Genomic DNA, 6,304 nt, shown 5'->3' with positions numbered 1-6,304 from the left:
CTGCATGAGAAACCTCTGGTTATGCCCCAGCTGAATGAAAAGAATTATATGTGCCTTCCTGGATGAACATGGATTATAATTACCTCAAGCCCAGAAGTGGGGTGTATGTAGCTAGAAAAAGAATATAGTCCTTTGCTTCTTTAGAAATGGGCACATTTTTTCTGAAGGCTCAGGAACCTCCAGTTTCAAAGGAAAGAAATGATTTTCAGGATTGCAGACAGAAACACTTTAGCACTTCCTGATATTCTAATAACAATAATCTACAACAGAGGTGAACTTGTACACCCTGTCCCATATCCTCTGGCTGAATTATTAGATATACCTGTGAAATCTGCAAATTAAATAGAAATTTAAAAACCCATTCCATCACACTGTCTAGAAGAGACCTATGCTTTTTCACAATGGGTTTGCCACCAGAGCACAGGTGTAGTAAAAACCACCACTAAATCCAAGACAACATGGGAAAGGAAAAGACTCACATTAATATCATCGTCATCAGACACATGGACTCTGGCAAGTCCACCCCCACCAGCTATATGATCTACAAATATGGTGGCATCAACAAAAGGACCATTTAGAAATTTGAGAAGGAGGCCACTGAAGTGGGGAAAGGTTCCTTCAAGTATGCCTGGGTGTTGGACAAGCTGAAAGCCAAGCGTGAGTGTGGTATCACCATTGACATCTCCCTGTGGAAATTCAAGACCAGCAAGTATTGTGTGACCATCACTGATGCCCCTGGACACAGAGACTTCAACAAAAACATGACTACAGGCACATCGCAGGCTGACTGTGCTGTCCTGATTGTTGCTGCTGGCGTTGGTGAATTCGAAGCTGGTATCTCCAAGAACGGGCAGACCTGTGAGCATGCCTTTCTGGCTTACACACTGGGTGTGAAACAACTAATTGTTGGAGTTAACAAAGTGGATTCCACAGAGCCATCCTACATCCAGAAGGGATACAAGGAAATTGTTAAGGAAGTCAGCACCTAAATTAAGAAAATCGACTACAACCATGACACTGTAGCTTTTGTGCCAATTTCTGGTTGGAATGGTGACAACATGTTGGAGACAAGTGCAAACATGCCTTCATTCAAAGGATGGAAGTCTACACATAAGGATGGCAATGCCAGCAGAACCACACTGCTTGAAGCTTTGGATTGCATCCTCCCACCCACTCGCCCCACTGACAAGCCTTTGTGGCTATTTCTCCAGGATGTCTACAAAATCGGTGGTATTGGCACTGCCCCTGTGGGTCAAGTGGAGACTGGTGTTCTCAAACCTGGCATGGTGGTCACCTTTACTCCAGTCAGTGTCACAACTGAAGTCAAGTCTGTTGAAATGCACCATGAAGCCTTGAGTGAAGCTCTTTCTGGGGACAATGTGGGCTTCAATGTCAAGAATGTGTGTCAAAGATGTCTGGCATGGCAATGTGACCAGTGACAGCAAAAATGACCCACCAATGGAAGCAACTGGTTTCACTGCTCAGGTGATTATCTTGAACCATCCCAGCCAGATCAGTGCTGGCTATGCCCCTGTCCTGGATTGTCATACAGCTCACATTGCTTGCAAGTTTGCTGAGATGAAAGAAAATTTTGATCCCTGTACTGGTAAGAAGCTGGAAGATGGGCCTAAGTTTTTGAAATCTGGTTATGCTGCCATTGTTGACATGGTTCCAGGCAAGCCCATATATGTCAAGAGCCTCTCTGACTACCCACCTCTGGGTCATTTTGCTGTTCATGATATGAGACAGACAGTTGCTGTGGGTGTCATCAAAGCTGTGAATAAGAAGGCTGCTGGAGCTGGCAAGGTCACCAAGTCTGCCTAGAAAGCTCAGAAGGCTAAATGAGTATTATCCCTGACACCTACCACCCCAGTCTTAATCAGTGGTGGAAGACTGGTCTCAGAACTGTTTCTCCAATTGGCCATTTAAGTTTAATAGTGAAAGACTGGTTAATGATAACAATGTGTCATAAAACCTTCAGAAGGAAAGGAGAAAGTTTTGTGGATTTTTTTTTTTTTTTTTTGGTGTGGCAGTCTTTAAGTTATTAGTTTTCAAAAATCAATATTTCTTAATGGAAACAACTTGACCAGAAATCTGTCACAGAATTTTGAGACCTATTAAAGCAAAGATTAATGAGAAAAAAATAAAAGAGACCTATAAACCATCTTGTAACTAGCAAACAAGTCAAGAAATAAATAGTGGGAAATCCAACAAGTAGTGTCCAAGTAAGTCTCAATGTAGCTTAAATGAAAGAGCAATGCAAGGCCCTGACTAAAAAAATGCCCTATCAAAGAAAGCTCAATATAAATACATTACAATTGTCACAGTTCTCTATTTATAACACAGCTCAAGAAACCAATGAAAGGGCTGGTGAAATGGCTCAGTGGTCTAAGGCACCTACTTAGAACAAGCTGAGCTAAGCAAAACACAGAGACCTCGGTTCAATCCCCCAGCACCACATGCCAGCTAGCCCCGCCCCCTGGTGGGCTGAGCTGGCCACACACACACAAAATAAATAAATAAATAAATAATCTAAAAAAAAAAAAGAAACCAATGAAAGACACAAGGAACCAGCAAACAGTGGATGACAATTTTTGATTAACTCAATGAATCATAATCCAGAATCCAGACAATTTTCACAGTGGGACCTCCCAAATGATTTTAGAGAAATATAACTCCCAATGTTTTTGATATGACAACTGTGAGATTTGTGTTTCCTAAAGTCAAGGAGTGAATTTCAAGGGACAAATCAGGTTAAGAGTAGGAAAGGTTTCTGGAGAATTCGGTAGTTCTGAGGGTCAGGAGGGGGCCAAAGTGAGTCTCCACAGAGAGCCCTTTTGTCAGGAGTACTTCATAAAGAAAATTCACAATGTGTGTACAATATGGGTCAAACTACAATGAGCCTATAGGTTTACAAGTATAGCCACACTGCTAATGTGGGCCCAGTTGGGAAGTGGGGCTTGTAGGAAATGTATATTGCTGACAGGAGTAATCTTGACTTATCTATCACTTCTAAAACAGGGACATTTTTAGAGAGGGCTGGAACCTGGCCAACTTTCCATGTATGAGCTCATACATCATAATCATCAAACAAGATTGGGACCTTCTTGTCACTGAGAGTGGCTGCATTTTACTTTGGGTAGCTCTGATCCTTACTCTGTGTACTATCATATGTTTCCAGAAGGGAAGATAGTGCATTGTTCATTATTCTAGAGGAGTTTATTACTCTGGCATTGCTGGTACACATTCTGCTCTACTCAGTGTCAGAGCAGCTCAGAATCCTGCTGTTGCTGAGAATGGTAGTGGTACATTTCAGGGGACCTTTGGTGTGAAAGTTACATGGCGTGTCACTTTCTGGTTTTTGTGCAGCTTCTGCACCCTGCTGTCCCATAGCCTTCCTTCTGCTGGCATAAACTTTCCCGTTTTCACCTCGGGCCTTTGCGCCTTTCTAGCAAAAATCCATGAAACAAACTTGCATGAGACATCATCATGGGATCATCATGGGATCCAGGGGTCTGGTTCACTCCTGTGCATCATGGACATGGGACCCAGGCCTACAGCTGGATTCTTTTGTTTCTTAGTTTGTGGTCAGATTTTCTGCATTTTTTTTCACTTAGCACTTTGGGTAGCTATGATAAAATAATACTACAAATTATGAATCCACTATTCCATTGTTTTTCTTCAAGACACTGACTACCACACCTTTCAACTGTATCTATTTCTTCTATCCCTTCAAATTGATGGAACTTATTCCTGTTCTGTATATCTTCCCAGATAAAAATATTATTAAAAAGTCATACCACATATATACAAACAGAAATGATGGCTGTGAGATAGTTTATGAAAGATTTCTCTTGGAAGAAACCCAAATACCACCAACCAATGAATGTCTAAAAAAGGTATATGTTTTTCACTTTTAAAATAATGACAATTACCTTAAAATCGAGACTTTTATTCATAAATCACATTGAAACCATAATCACAACTGAAATAAAACAGACACACATGCATAAATATCAAATTATTTCTCTCATGTGAGAAACTGAAAATGTAAATAAGTCCATAGGTGTACAGTAGATACTGTGGAAAAGAAATAAACTGTTCAAAAGGAAAAGGGAAATAGGCAGAGGACTACAGGGTAAAAAGAGAAAAGAAGGTAACATGAAAACCAAGCTTTTGGAACATGAAGGACAAGGCAGTTTGAAAAAGCATGGGAAAGGGAGTTTTAAAAAGAGGAATCAACATATATTATGTCCATACACAAATGTACCAAACACCCTGAATTTTACAAAATTAATTGGTGTTAGTCTTTAATTAAAGCTCAATTCCCTTCTTCTTCTTCTTCTTTTTTTTTTTTCTTTTTTTGGTGGAACTGGGGATTGAACTCAGGCCCTTGCACTTGCCAGGGAAGTGCTTATCCTACTGAGTCATTTGTCTAGCAAAGAGTCGGGACGGGGGCATGAACCGGTGACCTCGCTCTCCAGAGCCTGGCACAGAGACCGCTGCGCTAGGTCGCCGCCCTCAGTTCCCTTCTAAGAGCAGCTTTTTCCTTCACTGAGTGCAGGACTGGTTGGGTGCACTCACTGAACACCTGTTGGATGTTCCTATGGTCCATAGCACAGGTGAACTGAGGATAGCAGTGGCTATCCTCATTGCCACCAGCACTGGTGATGCTCAGAAACTTGTCACGGATGAAGTACTTGTCCCAGTCATGTGTGGGTCCTCTCCAGGCTCAGAAGCAGCAGCCTCAGGAGTAGTGTAGTGAGCAAATTCTGGAAAGTGGTCCTTGATCTTGGATTTCCCATCAAGGACTTTCTCAGCCAGCAGATCTTACTTGTTGAGAGAGACAGAAGCACACAGAAAGGGTGAAGTCATCTGCTCTAGTGGGACCTGAAAATGTTCAGAGCCTGCAGTCTGTTGGTCCCGGTGGTGTTCTGGTTATAGCTGCTGCTGTCCACCATGAAGATGATGGCAGTCAAGGTATTGAGGATCTTGGCTCATACCTGGTTGATATAATACAGCTCATTTACGTATAACACACAGAAGTTGACCTCGTCCACTTGGCACTTTGTATCAAAGATTCTGGGGATGTGGAGGTGGTAGTGGTAGAGATCTTCAGGGTTGAGCTTATAATGGGGCTTCCTGATGACATCGTTCTTGTCTAGAAAGTAGCAGAAGCGGTACAGTAGCCAGTCTGTGTGCAGCGCTTCTAGCAGGCATGCACACCCTCATTCTCCCACAGAACCTTGGTGAGCTTGAAAAACTCGAGTGGGAAACTGAAGCTGAGCTCAGCCCTGGAACCTAGGATGTAGTCCACGCTGAACTGGTTCTAAGGGTGGGCTAGTTCTGTGGAGGGGCTGAAGGCTGCTCATGGCCACTAGGACGTCTTCAATTGCTTCCTCCAGGGAATTTCTGACCTTCTGCACTTCACAGGCCTGCTCCCTGACTACATCACACTCTGGTCCATGCAGCATCTTTACCTGCTTGAAAAAGGTGCTTTTGCCAGATCTTATGGGCCCCAGAAGCAGCAAGAGGTGTGTGGCCAGTACAGGTGTTTGTCCTCTGCTAGCTGTCTGTGTGTACTTCTCACTTCACCTCCTCGTTCTCACTCTTGCCTTCTCTCCTGTAGCTTCTGAAGCAGTCCGTGGTGAGGCTGCTAGACCAGCCCTGGATGCTGTGGTGGGGAAGCTAAGGGGCTGAAGGTAATACTGGCCCAGGAGACCATGCTGCAGGCCCAGGAGACCATGCTGGTGTTCAGAGAACAGGATTCATGCCCCTCCTTACCCTAGTGTTCTGTGGGCCTGGGTCATGACTCCTGCCCCTGGTGGTTTCAGTGTGGGCTCTGAGTGCAGGTAACAAGAGGATGCAGGGGGTAGAATATGGAGAGATGGGAGGAGGAGGGGGCAGGAGCTAGGCAGGGACAAGGCTAATTTATTTAGCAATGTTAGACCTCCATCTTTATCCTTGCTCAAGATTCCTTTAGTTATTTCAAGTTTTCATTGTTTCCATGTCCTCCTTCCTGAGTGTTTTCTGGTTGGAGGATCTCAGACTGAGGCCAACTCCAGTAGGAAGTGATTGAGGTCTGTTTCCCTCACCTGTCACTGCAATACCACCTCTAGAAAAAGGGGACCACAGGAAAGATCTTGACCTCGAGGAAAATGCTCCAACACCTTTACCTTTTTTTTTTTAAACTTGAGACAGCATCTGGCCATGTAGTTGAGGCTGACCTTGAACAAACTATGTAGCCCAGGAAGACTTCAAAGTCTAAGAATCTCCCTGCCTCAGTCTCCTAAGTCCTTTGAGC

The sequence above is a fragment of the Octodon degus genome, unplaced genomic scaffold (assembly GCF_000260255.1).
Source record: "Octodon degus isolate 3935 unplaced genomic scaffold, OctDeg1.0 scaffold00093, whole genome shotgun sequence".
Taxonomy (NCBI): Eukaryota; Metazoa; Chordata; class Mammalia; order Rodentia; family Octodontidae; genus Octodon; species Octodon degus.
Note: the sequence above shows the minus strand (reverse complement) of the source record.